This window comes from Monodon monoceros, unplaced genomic scaffold (genome assembly GCF_005190385.1).
Source record: "Monodon monoceros isolate NGI ecotype Baffin Bay Population unplaced genomic scaffold, NGI_Narwhal_1 Super_Scaffold_11, whole genome shotgun sequence".
In the NCBI taxonomy this organism is placed as follows: domain Eukaryota; kingdom Metazoa; phylum Chordata; class Mammalia; order Artiodactyla; family Monodontidae; genus Monodon; species Monodon monoceros.
This window is the reverse complement of record NW_021703767.1, coordinates 47,383,923-47,403,309: the sequence shown is the minus strand read 5'-3', so window position 1 is coordinate 47,403,309 and position 19,387 is coordinate 47,383,923. Positions and strand designations below refer to the sequence as shown.

The 19,387-nt window shown below is 36.7% G+C and overlaps 2 protein-coding genes across 7 annotated transcripts in view; one reads left to right on the top strand and one right to left on the bottom strand.

Annotated features, from left to right (window-relative positions):
- Nucleotides 1-19,387, bottom strand: part of CMSS1 (cms1 ribosomal small subunit homolog) — a 381,357-nt gene that overhangs the window by 188,183 nt on the left and 173,787 nt on the right. The window lies entirely within an intron of this gene.
- LOC114891139 (filamin A-interacting protein 1-like) overlaps nucleotides 1-19,387 on the top strand; it is a 191,100-nt gene that overhangs the window by 117,858 nt on the left and 53,855 nt on the right. The window contains exon 2 of one of the 4 annotated variants that reach the window (XM_029215240.1): nucleotides 1,030-1,077. The exons of the other annotated variants lie outside the window; for them this stretch is intronic. The gene's annotated coding sequence lies outside the window, so the exon portion shown is untranslated. The remainder of the gene's footprint in view (nucleotides 1-1,029; nucleotides 1,078-19,387) is intronic. 4 annotated transcript variants of the gene reach the window in all.

Below are 19,387 nucleotides of genomic sequence, written 5' to 3'. Positions count from 1 at the left end.
GATTAAATAATATGTGAAATCACTTCATATATCTTCAACAATGGGAATATTTCTTGAAACAATTATTATATTCCTAAATGTATTCCTATTTATTATTATTATATTCTTCAATAAATTCCTATTTATTCCTAAAAACCTCACTTGGGACATTCATTGACTGTTCTCAGCCTTTGGAGAGGCATGTGTCCCTGCAAGTTGATATCACAATTCACAAATTGATGGATCAGCCATTTGAAATGGTTACATTTATTTCTAATGAGAACATCGTCTCTTTAAATAAGACATGGGCTACTTATTTGTAAATGGGAGTTTTCTGCTGCAAAACTAATGTTTTATTGAGCATTAATGTGGGGGTGAATGATTTTCTTGGTTTTGCCTCAGAAGAGCTCTGAACTCTGGAGTGTCCTTTGTCCTTATGGGAACTCATAGACCAGATTATGTGTGCCTTTTGCCATTTGGAGATATTTCTTGAATATTTTCAATTCTCTAGACTCTCTGCCTTTTATTTCTAATCATAATTTAAGCTCCTTGAGGGAAAGGGCATGCTTTATACTTTTTCCAACTCCCCTCCACTCATAGAAGGAGTCAAATATTTATTTATTGGATAAAAATATGCAGGAAAAATAAGTGTTTGCTTCCCCCACCTTTATTATGGGATTCCAGAAAGGTACTATCTTTTACAAACATGGGTGGATTTTTCTTATTTTTTTCTTCTATTCTCCCTTTGGGCAACTGATAGGAAATAGGTTCTCAACTCTGGCTGTATAACAGAATCACACCAGGAAGCTTTGGAGAAATACTGATGCCAGGATATCATCCCCAAGATTCTGATTTAATTGGTTTTACGTGGAGTATAAGCATTGTTATTTTTAAAAGGTTCTGCTGTAATCCTAATTGTAGCTAGGAGTGAAAACCTACAGGAGCACATAATAGGTGTTCACTAAATATTTGTTGATTTCATTTGCAGTTGAGAGGTGTGGTCGGCATTAGGTGGTAGAATACTCAGTGTTCACCTTGTTGTCTCCCCAGCCCTGATGGGAACAGCTCTCAGTGTAACTCTGGTGGGACAGTGAGCAGGTAGGTCAATGTTAAGTTCTCTGACATGCTATGGTTCAGCCGCGGTTGTGGTTTCAAGTCCTGATATGGAAACCCAGAGTCTATTTCTGTCTTTGCCTTTCTCTCTTCTTTGACCTCCTTCTCCCACCTCCCAGTGGAAATGTCATTAGGGCTGGAACTTTCTGTTTTGTTCATCACTGTATTTCTAGGGCTTAAAACAGTATCTGTCATATAACAGCTACTCAGAAAATATGAGTTCAATATATTGCTCTTTCTCACACATAAACATACAAATGCAAATAAAGAATTGCAAAAATAACCATTTTATGAGATTTTAAGACCCAGCCTTCTTAATATTACATTCAGAAACAAAACACTGGCATTACTGCTCTTGTTGGGCATGATTCATTCTTCTGCTAGCAAGAAGGTACCAGATGCTTTAGAACTAAGGGAAGAACTACTCCAGTTTCTTTATCTACCTGAAATCTTAACATTGACTATGAATAATGTGAGTTTTGCTAAAACCAATTTGAATAAGTAAAAGTTTATTTCCACTTTCCTTTCTATCACTTTAATGCCTAACTTTTAATATTAACATATCAATAACATATTGGTATATTAAAACATGATTACATTACTCTTTGCACCTTAGATGTTTTTCTGCAGGAAAAGTATTAAGGAGAATAAACTGATGAATATTTTTAAAAATCTGCTTTGAATGTAACAATTCCACAATTTAAAAAGTGTTTCATTATAAAGGCAGAGTGCCTTGCAGGAACAGGGAAATGCAGGAACAGGCGGACTAAGAGAACAGGGTCACAGCTTGGACCAAGGAATAGAGGTGAAAGCTGGAGTCAACTGGAGAAACTGGCCAAAACAGAAGTGCTGCAGTACTGGGGCTCCAGAAGAAATAGGTTATTAGATAGGAAGAGATGCTCTTCTTGTCTAGGGAATTTCCCCGTTTCTCCCCTCTGGCCCCTCTCCTACCCCAGTTAATTGCCTACAGTCCTAGATACATGGCCAGGAGTCCCTGAGAAAGCAGAGCAGAACTCAGGACTGGAACCCATAAGGCAGGAACCAGAACACCTGGCTGTTAATTTCCGGAGGATCACTTTGGACTTTGTGAGCTTCTGAGCCATAAGCCTCACTTAAATTGACAGTTCATTTATCTCCAAGAGTATAAATAATAATACTCACATCATATAGTTGTTGCAAGATCCGAACAAGATAATGTATATGAAAATGCTCTGTAAACTGTGAATCCTTAGGTAAATGTTATTCTCACTGTTAGACTGAAGAATTTGTTGAGAAAAAAATCACTGCTAACTTTTCCTTCATAGTCCATGAGAAAATGTACCTGGGCTAAAGGTATAATCACAGTTACACCACATTTCTAACAATCCATATAAAAATTTGGAAACACAGAAAGTTCCCAATTACTTGGTACTATGAGACAAGTTTTAATAGAAACAAAGATAGAAGCTTTTAGCCAGGAAAATGAAGGCACCTGTCAGATTTAGGACTAAGGCACAAATTACTGAGGGGGAGAACTGGTCCCAAGGATGAACAACTGGCCATTAGTGGGAGTTAAAGTGTGTATGTAACAGGTGTTTCTGTAAAAAGAGCTAATCTAGACAATTCCACATTTCCATGTTTCAATGAAGCAAACAGAAAGGATTATTTTGTTTGTTTGTACCATCTAGCTACCAGGCAGAATTGAACTAAAAAATAGGAATGGCTTTTAAAACAGTTTTTCTTACAAGAGAAACTTGGAAGATTGAAATTTCAGACTTTCTAAAAAGAAAAAAAATTATGGTTTGGATTAAAATCAAAGACCTCATAACAATGCTTTTAGTTTTTATTCGTTTATTATAGCTATTGAAATAGAACAACAGTAAAAACAAGCTTATTATGAACATGTATTGACAAACAATGAAATTACCACTCATCTTTGCATTCTGGTGTACCAGCTCTTTTTTACTTTAATTTGATTAGCAAAATATAGATATTCCTCAGAAACAGAATAATGACCTGGAAGAATACGACCCTTGAAATCTTTTAAGAATCCAACAGGATGAGAGATTGGGGGCTATATTTTAAAACTATGTGCATTATTGTTTGCCAAATCAAGTTAATGAAATGTTTACTGCTAGAGTGTTATTTTTAAGTTGACAAAAGCATTTTTGCTGACTTGCTCATTGGTCATACGCATGCAATTTAAAATGGAATTTCAAAATACTTTTATTACCTGTACCCATGAAGAGACTAACTGGGGTCTCAAGACTGTTAAATGAATTCTGACTTTCGGTTCACGTTAATAACAGAATTGTTAGTCTTGTCAAACATGTGGCTTTCTGTTTTAATAAGATTAAGGCCATAGGGTTCAAGCTTCTTTAGTTTAAATCTCTTGCACCTAACATTTCTTTGCTCTCCCAGCCAGATCAGGGTTTCTCAACCTTGGCACTATAGACATCCTGGGCTGGATGACTCTTTGGTGTAGGGCCTGCCCTGGGCATTGTAGGATGTTTAGCAGCACCCCTGGCCTCTACCCACTACGTGCTACAGCACCACCCAATCCCAGCTGTGACTTGTCAGACACTGCCAAATGTCCTATGTAGGGCACAAGCGTCCCCCACTGAGAACTAGTGAAGTAGAGGAAGAACCATTCTCCTTCCTCTATTTGAGTTCTAGGGTCCATACCCACCACCACTCCATTTTACTTTAGTCAGTCTCTCTCTCTCTGGGTCTCTCTCCCCATCTGCAATCTGTGATTTCTCTCTTTGACAAACTAACATCTCAATTCTCCCCATTAAAAAAAGGTAGACATACAAATCAGCCAACCTCAAGTAAATTCTACAGCTCACGTAGTTACCGTCCTCTTGTTTTCTTTCACTAGGAATTTTTAGGAAGACTAACCTTCTTTAGCACTTAAACTGAGTTGTTAAAAATAATCTATGCCAGTGATATACTTTTCCTTTATTTTTTTTTAAGCTACAAACCCCACCAAGCACACATATATCTTTATTCTGTTTATTTTACAATGGTATATGTTTATGACCATGAAATGGAGGGCCATATATTTAGTGTATCAAGCTTCATGAAAGACCACCTGATCCCAAGATATTTCACCATCAGTTTACATACTGATGTATGGGCACCATCCATCAAGCATCCTGTTGATGTAAGCTATCTTTATGTCTTACAATTTCAATATATTTGGTTCTTATTAAAATAAAAATGATTAGCATTTTCTACCTTGTATCCTCTTATAAGACTAAAAAACAGGTATAAAAGAAAATTTAACACCTTATAGCAATTAATTCTTCTGTGACTTTTCTTGCTGTTGACTTTGGTCCACGTGCAGATTGTATCTCATGAATGAGATCCTATCAGAATCAAAGCATTGTGATACAGTGTGTTCTGGCCTTAGCCTTCAATATGCTTCATGGATATATGCAACAGGACTTTAGAAATGGCCTTTGAAACAAGCTTTTCTTATGATTATAAGAGAAGCTCAGAAGGCTGAAAGGAAATTTCAGACTTATTTTTAAAAGTACGGTTTGGCTAGCTTACTTTCCTGGGACTTATTATCTCACTGGACAACAAATTCCATTTTGGGAGCTCTTTGAATGTTCTGAAACAGTGTTTCTCAACCTTTTTTTAAATAAACTATGGCCTCCAGTAGGATTTTTCACTCAATTCGCTCAGTACTCCAATTAACCCAAGTCTTGCTGAGCTTTAATTCTGGTAGTCCATGTTTTATAAAGAAAAAGACAATGTTTTCAATATGCTATTTCTAACTACCTATCCTACACTCCCACCCCCTATACCTTCCTTGTGGCAAACCCTTTAAATATTTATATTTAACAAGATTTATCTTGTTCCCACTAAATTTTTTCTTCCATGATCAAACTCCTCAGTTTATTTAGCTCTGGAATCCCTGTTGCACAAATTCCTTACCATTGTGGTCATTTGTTTGTTAATATATCTTTTAAAATATGGCAACCAGATCTAAATGCATTATTTCATATGCACATTGAATTAAGGGACTATTTCAATTTTTATTCTGTACACTGGGCCTTGGTGTTTGGTAACACAGAATGTCCTCAATAAATAGCTGTATATATGATTTTAACTTAGCTTCTCAATCAGGCAGGATTCTGAGTAAAAAAAAAAAAAGGTTTTTCTGCTACGACTACAGGAGTCTTTCCTTTCTACACAGAGATCCCTCCTCCATAGTGGTTAAAGTGGTTGGCCAAAGAGGAGGCTCATTCTTTCTAAAAGACACCCAAAGGGGGAAATTCTTGGCAAAGATCCTGAGAGTAGAAGCCCCTTGCAGTGACCAGGGATAGAGGACAATTGACCACATCAGAAATGTATAAGACAGTTAATGCAAGTGACAGAATTTCACAAACCTTTAGAGTTCACAAAAAAGTTATCCAGGGCTTATGAGCTAATGCAGACTAACTGGTGCCTTCTGTTTCTGCTCTGCCATTATCTATCAGTAATAAATGGTTTAATCCTAAAAATATATTATGTGGTTTTCATTCTTGGCTCTAGATTACTCATGGAGAAGACAAAATATAACCTTTAATTTGGTTTGACAAGACATCCTACATAATAAATAAATAAATTGCTACTAGTAAAATTGCACTCAAAGAATGCATTTTTGGCTCCCAAACAATCACATTCCAGTTTCACTAAAAAAAAAAAAAAAAAATCTACTTCAGCCAATATATGATGTACTTCCAGAAATATGGATCAATCATACCATACCTGAACATTTGGTAGTTTTATGTTACCCTGTGCTTTATACCTGAACACACACACACACACACACACACACACACACATCCCTTTTTCATTCTGATTAACATATCACAGAAAACAAAACAATAAAAGAAAATCTATTAGGTAATTGATGTATATCATGTAGTATAGGATTTTTCTCCTCTTGCCTTCGTTCAGTCTCTTCAGACAAAATCCACGTTCTTACTTCTTTTGGCAAGTTGTTCTACATTCTGAAATTATTCCATCAGATGGCCTATTCTCCTTTACTTTTATCCTCTGATTTTACTTTTCTCAGTAACTACTGTAGAGTCATATAGCATACTGGTTTGAACAGTTGGGAATGGAGATTCTAGGTGAACAACGGGATGCTTCAATTTCTCTACATCAATACTTAGAGAAATCTTTCTTGGCTACTTCAATAATTCAGAGAAGTTAGACAAAAATGTCCTTGAGAAATTATTTTCAAAAGGCTCTAAGGCAAGTGAGATAATTGCTGTAAAAAGGTTTTGAACCATCTGAAAGGCATTTTTGATACGTTCATTATTGTGTTTATCATTCCTCATGGACATAGAACAATGAATTCCCTCATATTTGTAGAGTGGGTACAAAAGCTCAGCTAATATGGGGGTACTTCAAAGACGTCCGCCCTACACATTCTCATATGGCACTGCATGTATTACTTTGATGTAAGAGACTAAAAAACATGCTTAACACAGCTGCCTTCAGCTGCAAGCCAACATTACATGGATTTATTTATTTTTTATTGCTGCATAAATTACCATTTCATAGGGTTGGGCTGTTCAATTGTCATCACAAATTTTATAAGCACATTTTTGAAAAACGAGGAAGGAACTTTCTCTGAAATACTACATAAGGCATTAACAGTCATACAAATGAATGGTGGTCTGGATAGTTCCATGGTTAAACAATTTAATGGTTCAAAAATAGTTCTAAAAATCACCTGAACAAAAATGTGCACTCACTCATAAACATAAGGCTTCAGAATAAATTGGTAGATGCAAAATGTATAATAAGCATGGCTGGCATAAGAAAAAAGATGGTACAACAAAGAAAAGGTAGTATTTGTACTTATATATAATATCACATATACTAGGGACTTCCCTGGTGGCACAGTGGTTAAGAATCTGTCTGCTAGTGCAGGGGACATGGGTTCAATCTCTTGTCCGGGAGGATCCCACATGCCACGGAGCAACTAAGCCCACAATCCACAACTACTGAAGCCCGCACGCCTAGAGCCTGTGCTCCGAAACAAGAGAAGCCACCGCAATGAGAAGCCCACGCACCTCAATAAAGAGTAGCCCCCACTCACCGCAACTAGAGAAAGCCCACGCGCATCAACGAAGACCCAATGCAGCCAATAAATAAATTTTAAAAAAAAACAAAAAACAAAGAACATATACTAAAGTACATATATCAAAATACTTCTATGGGGTACTACCCCAAATTTCTACATGTTTTCATAGGAATAGAAACTTACCAACTTTCCAATTGACAAATATTATCAATTAGAATAAAACATGGAGAATGAATTGCTCTTAAACACCACTGGCCTGAGCACTCATCTCTGAATTCTGATAAAGTGTTCTGGATTCTAGAAAGGATGAAATGTCCACAGAACAAAAGCCTCGATTATCTATGAGGCATTTTAGTGCAGGATATGTTCAGATATGAAATATATTTCATATATTCTCAGGCAAACTCTTTAGTTTCTATGTAGCAATCTCCTAACAGTAGCAGATTCAGAAACATACAGGAATAGCCAGGGCTATTCAGTTGTCTTTTCAGTAAAACTTGAAGGTATTTGCAGCTCTACTTACTGAGCTCTCTAAAGAATTTATTAGCTCACATAAATTTACTAAGCAAGGAGATGAGAGAGCCTTGATTAACCAACTACAAAGCTATATTCAGAACTCTTTGTTCTTGTAACATTTTCATTCTTTCAACAAGGATCTATTTGAATGCCTATGTATTGGGCACTACTCTAGGTGTTTCATGTACATCTTTGTACATCATGAACAACATGTACAAGAGACATAAGGGATAGGTCACTGAACAAAAGAGATAAAACCTCCACCTCTATGGAGGTGATATTCTAGTGGGAGAAACAGACAATAATATAATAAGCAAGCAAATAATATTGTATGTAAGAAGGTAGTAAGTGTTGTGGGAAAAAAAGGAAGAGAAGAGCAGTCTAAGAAAGGACTGAAAGTGTACGGGTGGATTGATCAGGTAGACCTCACCAAAAAGCCCAGCTCTGAGCAAAGCTGGAAGGAGTCTAGAACATTAGTTGAGTAGTACTGGGGGACAGCATTCTACAGAGTGGGGAGCAATTGGTCCAGAGGTGGGAATACACATGGCATGTCTGAGGTTTTGTTAAGAGAACAGGATTCCAATAAAAATGCATTGAAGGTAAAAATCTCCCTATTTGATTTCTAGAAATACCATAATATCCAACTTCTGTAAATTATGAACATAGGTCTTTATGCATGGAGAATCATCTAGAATGAAGCTCATTAACATCTTACAGGAGGTTATTTCTGGGTAATGGATCTTGGATGGTTTTTACCAACTTCTTTCTATTTCTTTATATTGTTTTAAACTAATGATCATATTAGATTTACAGAAACAGGATTATTTAACAACTAATGCAGGGACTTCCCTGGCAGTCCAGTGGTTAAAACTCCTGCTCCCACTGCAGGGGGCACGGGTTCAATCCCTGGTCGCGGAACTAAGATCCTGCAAGCCATGTGGAGAGGCCAAAAAAAAGAAAGAAAAACAAAACAACTATTGCAAAGCATAAACTTCTATTTATGTATATTTACAAATGACTAAAAGGGCATATTGTATTTGTCCAGAAAGTACAATGCAAAAAACATTATACTTGGCTTTGTAATATCCTCTCATGTACCTTCACTAGTATTTACACCTGTACATGCATAAATAAACATCTGTACACATTTTTTCCTCCTTTAGGTGAAGATGAGAAAATAACATGGACTTTAGAATCAGGCATACCTGGTTTAAACCCAAATTCCAACCAAACTGCACAATGTTGGACAAGTTATTGAAATATTCTGACTTTTCCACTTGGAAAGTAGGGATTCAAACATTCATTAAATCTGTTTTAAATGACAGTTATGTATTATTGAGGGTGCTGGGATTACTACTGGGAATGACTGGGGAGACAGAACACACAGACGAGGAGCTAAGGCAACGTGCCAAATGCTGTGACAGGTAAGGGTGCCACAGAAGTCTGGATGGAGGAAAGAGGGTTTGACTATTCCTAAATCATTTAAGGAAGGCGTCACTGAAGAGGTAACATTCAAGCTTAGTCCTAAGGATTAAGTAGGAGTAGGCCAGGAGGGTAGGGGCCGAGTTAAGTGTTGGGGCAGCAGATGCAGCGTGGTTAAACGTAAGGAGGTGTGAAAGGACTAGGGTCAGGTGTCAAAAAACTACAAGCACCACACATCAGCACAGTGTGCTTGTGAGGCTCACCAAAGAAATGCACGGGACAGCGCTCCGACACGGTACCCATGCAAACATGAGAGGTCAATTGTTTCCCAAACCTGGGGTCCCTTCTGCCTCCTCCCTCACCCTTATACCTCCTTAGCAAGCCCACTATCTTTTTGGTCTCACTATTCTCCAAAGTTCATGCCTTCATTATGCTTCATTTGGCTGGAAGGGTTGCAACTGTCCAGCAAACATAGTATGTACTTCACCAGTGTCAAATGCTTTCAGCTGCCTGACTCTAGCCTAGCTAGAGACCTTGGAAATGTCACTTACTCTCCCATGTCACTTGTAACTAGTAATGCAGAAAGAGTAACAATGATCACTTACCAAGTACCAGGTAGGGTGCCAAGCCCTACAAATACATCGTCTTATTTGAGTCTTACAACAATCTTAAGAGAATGGTACTGCTACAGGCCTCCAACCCCTTATCCATAATTTTGAGATCTAAAAAGCACTGAAAGCCAGTAGCTTTTCCTTAGTTTGTAACAAATTCATTTGGATAAAACCTGAATTGAATGCATATAAGGCTATGTATCATTTTTATTCCACTTATAAATTCCATATTGACTGCTGTGAAAACACAAGTGTGTTGGTGAGGCACTGCCTGAGACCTTGTTGGGGAAGTTATCTAACACATCTAATTACTATACAATATAATCTTTCTGAAAAATTCTGAATTTCAAAATATCTGATGTAAGAATTTCATCTCTTATCATGGATGAGCAAGCTGAGACACAGAGAGGTTAAGTAACTTGTCCAAAGTCACACAGCTAATATTTAGTAGACCCAGGTCTCAAACTCAGGCAATTTGTCTCTAGCTCCTAGACTCTTAACCTTTTAGTTAAACTTGCTCTGAGTGTCCAATAAATTCCAAAGGCTTCCAAAGACAGCTATAAGGTACTGTAAGTCTCACTTTATTATCCTTACTGCTTCATCTGAAGTAGGCTTCTCATCATTTCTAAGACATATTCTCTGCTTTCCAATTTCTAAGTAATCTTTGCTCAGAATTCCCTTTCCTCCAATGCTGCTACTTCCTTCCCATCCCTCCATCCCTTCAGGTTCAACTTCAATGCCAAGTTCTTCAAGATAATGTTCTGGTTTCCCTCAGCCACAAATGAGTTAACTATTTCACCGTTTATAGTACTCTGTATTTCTTTTTTTTTCAGCCTCTAGACAAATTCAACCTTATATAATAGCTATCTGTGAGCCTGTCTCCCAACTAAATTGTGCCCTCTTTCAGGGCTGGCAGGAACCATGTCCCATTCACCTTTATGTCCCCATAGCACTAGACCAGTGCTATGGATATCATCATTGTTCCATAAATGTTGGCTGCAAGAATAAAAAGCTAACAATATTTTAATTAATGAGTTTTGTATTGATGTATGTAGGTGATGTTTTAACACACACAATGACAGACTTAATCTTTCCCTTTTAAAAACATTACCATCTTCAAGTGGAATTTCCTGAAGAATTTTCTCTTGTTTCTCATGAGATTGAACTAACAAACAAAACAAAACAAAAAACAGGGAGAGAAAAATAAACCATTTCTACTTATGAACATCTAGACTCTAATGCTGGCTCATCACCTTGAACTTTAGTTCCCACATAGAAATTATCCTATTAGAAAAGTGAACATGATATAACATCTTTAGCATCCTTCCATTCTGATGAATTTGGTTGGTAGAGGGAATTACTGAAGAGAGCATTTCATATTTAGATTTTATTCTGAGTATGCAAATTTTAAATGCTTTACTATTAAGAATTTATTTCTAATATTTTCCAGAGGTATGGCCTAAAAATGTGTTTTCTTTTGAAATGTCTATTTCTTATTTTATGTAAAGGATGGCTGCAGGTGGAATTATGAGTGGCTTCAAAATGGAATATTAATTTTAAAGAGGACCAGCTGACATAATTTGCACGTGGAAAATTTGGCCTATTTCCATTTTTCTTGCAGTTTTTTCTTTTAGGTTAATAATGTATATAAGCATATTATGTGCTCTGAACTGGCTTTCTAGCAATGGTAATGGATTCCTCTTATTCCATCCACATTTGTAAATGACTGGCTAGGATTAGGCCATCAAACAAAGTAAGTTAACTGTTCCATAAAGAAACCCACCCAACAGTTCTGATCTCAGCAGTCTCATGCTCCATTCCAAAGATTTCATTCTATTATTTTTCTGATAAAATTTGGAAGTTAAATGAGCTTAGTTAAACTATACCATTTGTGACATACATTTTAGGGCCTCTATGTAAAAATCAACTATTTTTTGTTGTTGTTGAAATGTATTTCATGGAAACACCAAAAATGAATTTTATTCCTTTTAAAGGCAAAATCCCATGAAAACAAATTATTTAGGTATATTTACTATCTTACTTAGCATCTCTCATATTTGATCCGTCTACGTCCTCTCTGACTCCACTTCTACTGCCTATAGGCTCTCATCATATCATGCTGAGCCACTGGAATATACCTTTAATTTGCTTCCCCTGCCTTGGATCTCTCTACCCTCTAAGTTGTCCTCCACTTAGATGCTAGAATGACTTTTCTAAAATGTGAAGCCATTAATGTTATTTTCTGGTTTAAATCTCTTCCCTGGCTTCCCATTGTCTCTGGGATGGTCAGCTGCATTGTGTGACATACCTTCTTTCCATGCTATGTTGCCTACTGCTCCTCTAGCCCTATGCTCCTTATTATGAAACCGTGTACAGTTCATGCCAGGTTGCTTCATCCCTCCATGCCAGTGCCCAAGCTGTTCTCTCTATCCAGAAAACAAGAAACAGCGGCAAATCTCAACATTTAACTAGCTCTCTTGACATTTGTTGACTGGGGTTGGTTGGTGTGGAGCTTCTGGTAAACATTTAATCTCAACTCAAGAGGTCCAATCTCTGGCTTCCCTGGATTCAGGTCGTCATCATCGTGGCAACTTCTGTTGGTCCCTACCTCATATGAAACCTCATCAAGATAACTTTCATTAGTGCTCGTAAGCCAGACATTTAATTAGAAATGACTTTCAGGAGAAGCCCACTAGAAGTAACAGATGCTATATACACTGCTCTTATCTAAAACTAACTGAGGTTTTAGTATTTAGCACAAGTAATTCTGAACTGCTCTACAGTAACAAATCACACTATCGTAAAAATACTCAATTTTTTCATTCATTTAACAAGGTTTCACAATGTAGCTAGGCTTCTTTATCATTATTTGGGAAAAAATTTCAGCAAAATTTTCCTATGGAAAATGTTAGCCAACAAAGAGGCATGTTTTACAGCAGAAAGGAGTTGTCAAATTATGAATGAAGTTTCTCAAAAATGTGTAGAGTGTCTTTAATTTATTGGCCCAAATAATAAGGGCCAATCTTTTGAAAGAAATGATTTTTCTAAGTATATATTTATTTTTATTATTACCATCTAAACCTTATGAACTTTAAGCTTACAAGTCCAATCTCCTAAAATGGGAAGATTTCAAATGTGCTTTATGCAAAATATAGCTTCCTATGACAGTGTTCATTTTGACTACTTTGTGATGTTTTATATCAAGGATAAACCACCAGTTGACGTTCAGAATGAAGATGTCTAGAGCTACAAAGGAATGCCTGACATCATGAGATACAATGTGGCTTCCTCTCCTTTCCATTCTACCATGTTTAGCAAAAATAAAACCGATAGGCATATTTCAAAAGCAAATAATTTTAAAGTCCTTTCAAGTCCAAGTCATCCACAGTTTAATTTAATATGATTCTCAATGACTTGGCTTTACTGAAATGCTAATTTACTTTTAAAAAAAAGCACTTTCCTTAATTTCTTCATCCTGGAAATATTATTTTTCCACTTTAAAAAGCCCAACCCCAAAACTATAACCCTTCAAATTAAATACTATTCCTTAGGGACTTTTCTTCTACAGCAAAGATTTTGACTATCACTTAATAAGTACACCCAATGCCTCAACCGTGAGCACCAAGACCTGTGACCTGGGCAGGGAATGCCTACTAGTAAGGGAACATGTCTTAAGCTACTTAATTTTCCAGGCCTTGCTGCTCAGTGCCTCTGGCAACTAGTGAGTGTTCAGTGAGAATATGTTCAACGAAGAATGAATGGAAATGTCCACAGTAGCAAGTGGAGGTAGTGAAATGAATCAGACTGTTGATACATACAATATCTTAAATTTACTCAGAAAAAAAAAAAGGAACGGACCAAAACAACCCTGCTTCCGACAATTATGTTACAGTCGTTTGGCCTTTACTTTCCAACCCCTAAAGCACTTTTAAAAATATTTAATGTATTAAGTCTCATTGCATCCTAAAGGGTAATAAACACAATTATCACTTAATCTACAAGTGGAAAAATGGAAGAATAGCTAGAAAAAAAGAGAGCGATTGAGAGACACACACAGAGAGACATACATCTTATAGGAAAAGAAATAAAATTTCACAATGACTTCAGACTTCCACTCTAACATTCTAACTACCAGTACAGTTCATGGTTCAAGGTTTGAATCCCACACTGGAACGCTGGAACTAGTCTGCCTAGGTTTGAATCCTGGGTTTGCTTTTATTAACTGTGTTATCTCACATATACCATGTGTCTGTTTCCCTCATCTGATTAATAGGGGTGATAACAGTACCTACTTCATAGGATTAATATAAGGATTAAATTAAATAAAATATATGTAAAATGCTTAGAAAAGTATGTGACTCATTGTAAGTTCTATTTAAGGGTTTGCTAATAAATATTATTATTCTTTCCATTAAAATCAGTGAAAATTAAATTTATTTTTTGGGGCAGGCATATTTTGGCAGTGGAATTATTTCTTGAAAACCAAATATTATGCAGAACTCCAATAAATAAACAGACAAAAGCAGTTCTGACTTAAAAAATTATCTCATACATTTAAATGTATGATGTAGTTTTAAGTTAATTGTGTTCACAATGAGGCTGTTTTGGTATAAAAATTTATAATTTGTAAGATGATAGTTACATACGTCAATTATCCTAAACCTCCATCTTACTTATTTCTGTATTTCATTTTTGTTGCACAGTGTCAAGAAAAGTTTGATTTAAGTAGTTTCAAAGTTTTTTTTTTTACTCCTTCAATGAAATTGATCCAAGGGCTTGAAACAGGAATAGCAAGAATTTTTTTCCAAGTAGAATTATTAGAAATATTTAAACTGCTTACACTCCTTATAATAAATCAAGAAAAGAACAATATGGGCTAATAACATAAAGTCATGACTCATCATGCTAGCCATTCACTTGTTCCTGCATAACTAACTGGTGTACAGTGAACACAGGTGTCATTGACACTGCCTGGCATTTAACTGACTACTGTGTATATGTGCCTGCAATAGTTAGCCCTGCCTTTGCAATTTTACATGTGTAGACAGGAACAGGGCTGAATTTGGATATGCAAAGCCACACCCTCCCTAATCAATGCCATGGGTACCAGACGTTCAAAGATAGTGTGAAGTGGTGGCAGAAGATTTCATGAGGTCTGAAAAAAAAAAAAGTTAACAGAGCAACATAGTTATTTAAGTTGATAGTTCTCCAATGTGACTTTGGTATATAAGACATTTTAGTGTAATTTATTTTATTACAATTTTTAGACAGTTAAAATATTTATAAAATAAAATTTCAATTACATGTTTGTGGAACTCCGGAAGCATATCTGTAGAATAATTTAAAAACCACTGGACTAGGACTCTAATTCCACCTAGCATACAGACAGCTGAAAAACGTCACACTCACCCTAAAAAGAAGAAAAAGTAGAATAAAACATAAAAACATAACTTTACTTGAGTCCAGAGAGCTCAGGTAACAGGGTAAACAGCCAGCCTGAAATCCAAGAAGGGACAGGTTCTTCCAAGGCAATTTGGAACCTGTAGGCCTGCTCACTTGTGGCAGAACACAGAGCAAGAGACACCCACCAGGCACTATAAGCAGTTAAGAAGTCAGCTAAATGTTTAAGAAATTGCTAAAGGACAAGTATAGGCTAGCGTGAGAGTACAGGACTCTTGGGAGCTGCAATCACAAGGGCGTTCAAACCCACTCTCCACCAGATGCTCATGAGAAAGATGGGGGAAGGGTGGGAAACCAGAGAAAATTTCTGAACAGTAGAGAAGACAGAAGAAAATGGTCAGATTTTTCCTCCAAATAATTAAAGACATAAAACAACAGGTCCAAGAAAGCCAGAGAACCCTGAGTAGGATAAACAACAACAATTACAAAATCATATATTCAAACTACTGAAAATTAAAAATAAAGAAGAGATCTTGAAGGCAGCCAGCAAAATTAAAGACTATATATGGAGAGGAACAAACATAAGGATTGCACCAAACTTCTTGTCACAAACTATGCAAGCCAGAAGACAATCAAGTGACATCTTTAAAGTGCTGAAAGAAAATCACTGGGCTAAGACTGTTCTCGGAGGCAAGCTTAGGTCCAGCAAGGGTCCTACTAGTAATCTGGCTGCAGTTCCCTTGAGGAGTTACTTTTCCCAAGTTCATGGTGTCTGTATATTTGTCTTGGACATGGCTTAATAATTTACCTAAAACATCCAATAAACAGACAACACCACATTACCATCTAATTCTATTCTATATATATGATTTCTGTATGATTGTTGTTTAGTTATAAGCAGAAATGAGTAGGTCACAGTATCTTTTTACTCTCCTCAAACAGACTAACAACAGCACAAACGTATATAGCCTCACTATGTTCTACTTTCTAAGTGCTTTATACTTATTAAAAGAGACACTGTATTACTTTTTGCATACTAGCCCAAAGAAAATATGCACTAATGTATGCTGTTGATTTTTCTAACCTTTCTTTCTACAACTCACTGCATATTTGACTTCCACATCTGAGCAAGAATGTTACTTTTGGAATGACTCTGATACTCAAGATGGCTGAAATGTCTCTTTCCCTAGATTACACTATTCAAAATAGAACTTTCTTCCTCCTCCATGCCTCCTGGTATTGCAATCACTTTCTATCTGCTTACTCTATTTTTTTTTCATAGCACTTATTACTACATGACATATAACATTTTAAATATATTTGCCTGTTCATTGTCAGTCTCCTGTGCTAGAATGTACAACAGTAGGGACTTTGTTTCTCTTGGTCACTCATTGCTGTATCTCCAGCACTTAGAATAGTTCCTGGAACTAGATGGAATTCATTATGTATTTGTTGAATAGATGTGCAAATGAAGGGAGAATACATGAACAAATAAGCAAAATCCCTTTTGCCTAAGGAATCTGGTAAACTTGAGGTGGGGAAGAGCAGAAGTAGGTAGAAGTTGAATCCCTGCTATGTGAAAGGGGCTTCACTGGCTTCATCTTAGATGTCCAGCACAGTCCTTGGGAGTATTAGCAGACACTCAATAATATTAATTGTAGTTACTGATTGCTGTTCTTATCTCATGAACTCATCTTAACAAAGCTGTGAGTGTGCTACCATTTTCTGGTTTTGCAAATTCAAAAAAGTCCAACAACACGCCCATGTTACAGAGTTAGGAAGTGGCAGTGCTAAATCCACCCAGGTGTGGCAGGCACCAGAGCCCATACCCAGAGGTGGGAAAGACAACACTGAAATGTTCATTGTCCATTTCCTTGAAGCTCACTTCATGCGCTCATTACTTTGTCTTGCTTCCTGAGGGGCTAAACTGTGATCTTTTGTTGAATAAAATTGAATGAATTTTTATTATATGTCATAAAATAACAGGCTCTTTCCTCCAAATTTGGGGTTTTATTCTTGTTTCTAACTTGTTTGACCTGACAGTGATAACTTTAAAGTCAACAAGGTAAAAAAATGGACTTTACTAAAGTTACCAAAAATATTCAGTTTAATAAAGCCCTCTAAAAACTGCAGGTCCACACCATAATAAATCAACCTGCGCTTGAAAGTGCAAACTGTATATACTGGCACCTGATTCAGCTAAGATAAAAACGACAAGTCCTTCAGTGATAAATTGTCCTCTCCATATTATCCAATGGAAATATTCATATTGTCCAATACCTACAAGCAATTAGAAGGACTGAGTTTAACTTTCAAATTAAAAGGCCATTAAGATGGAGCACAGTCCCCCAATCTGTCTCTGAAAAATATTCACAGAACCTTCTTGGTCTTAAAGCTTGGGAGGAATATAGTACGTTTTCAGATTCCTTTTGTCACAGAGCAATTCAGCCAGCTATTGGAACTGTATGTAGCCTACAAGAAACTGTGGGATAAAATAAAATGAGAAACTAACTATGCAGGATCTCTTAAAAGTTATTTAACAATTATACATCATCAGTCAAGGAGAGCTAAACTTTGAGCTAATCTGCTCCCTACCTCCACCCCAGACCATAAAACCAGGCCTAAGAAAAGAGGTACTGAACATCGGACAGGATACCTGCATCCCAAATCTCTGTCTCCCTCACTGCTACCAAAACTGGGAAAGATGTGCATTTATAAAGAGGTTTAAGTATAAGTCCATTCATCTCTCATCAAGTGTGTAGTGTGTTCATTATCTCCCTTACCATGGTGGGGTTTTGCTTTTCAGTCTATTAGTTACCTACAGGATGCGAGTATGAATTCTATAAGGCCTGAGAGGAGATTCTGATAAGTCCCATATAATAAAGCAGATATTAGATGTCTACCAAGACCTGGCAATACAATTTAAAATGTCAAAATGAGCAAGACAAAAAAGAAGAATTTACATATGTATTTGTACTTATGTATTTTAGATTTGTTTTTATGAATATATTATGGTTTAATATTTAGAAGGAGACTGAATTAGTAAGCATATTGAAATGGGATTTGCAGAATTAAGGCATTAAAGCAGACTAGTTTTTGAAATGTATAACTTTGCACACACATAAAAATGAGTGTCTACCCACTGACCTCTTATTAAAAAGGAATTCTCAAACGAGTATTTAAAATTCATTAACACACCCACTAATTCCTATAGAGACCACAGGAAGAGAGAGAGAGATAGAACATTTTTATTTCTCTCCTTTATGCTGTGTCTACATAATGCTCCTAAATTCTCATGAAATTCATTGAGTCCTAACACAGATCTCAAAATCCAAACTTCAGCTTTATCTTTCGGGTGGCCTCGTTTTGCCCTTCAACTTTCTTAATAATTGTCATTCCATCCACTACTCCTATAGTTCTGCACCTAATTTTGTGAATAGATAAAAGGGAAGCGTTTAGTGGTCTCTGCCCCAAATTCTTTGGCCTGTTTCTGGCTCTCAGCTTTTATTGCCAAAGGCATGAAGATCAAAAGGTGCTCTTTGCTGAAGTGTTTACTGCCTTGTAACATACCCTCTCACAACAAAGGAGTTCTTTATTTACATCTAACATGAAATAGTAAGTTCCAAAGTAAAAGGCCTGCATCAGACAGATGCAAGTGATAGAATTTTCTTGCCCCACACTCAAGAAAATTCACATAATTAACATTAACATCTAAATGTCCTCCAGAGCAAAAAATACCTCTTAGGGAGGGGGTGCAGCTCTGGCTTTCTTATGGATTTCCTTGGCTTCACCCATACCTTCAATCTTCCCCAACAGGGTGGTGACATGGGCTCTTTCACTACCACAGAAACGACTCACGACTGCCCTGGAAACATGAACCATTATTTACACTGGAAAGAATGACTGGGAGCCGCTGTGCCCAGCAGCAGACAGCACTAGAGGCAGAAAATGGGGTTGTGTCTCCAATCTGTTATTACTGTCATAACTAATGGAGAGGAATAAAATGGATTACCAGTGCTAAATCAAACTGGGAGGTTCCTGATGCTGCTGCAGGACATTGGCTTCTTACAGTTTATGATATCATCAGGCTTCTTGATGAATTTACAGTCGGGTAATCCTGCCTTGGCATTAGTTTTCCACATGCAAATCCCTGGAATATAAGTCAACTCAGCAAATGAACAGGACTAGGGAACTCCATTGGGTCAAGTTTATTTCAACCTCAGGGAAAGCTAAGACTGGTTGTCTTTCTATTCCTTACCACATTTTTTAAGCTAAT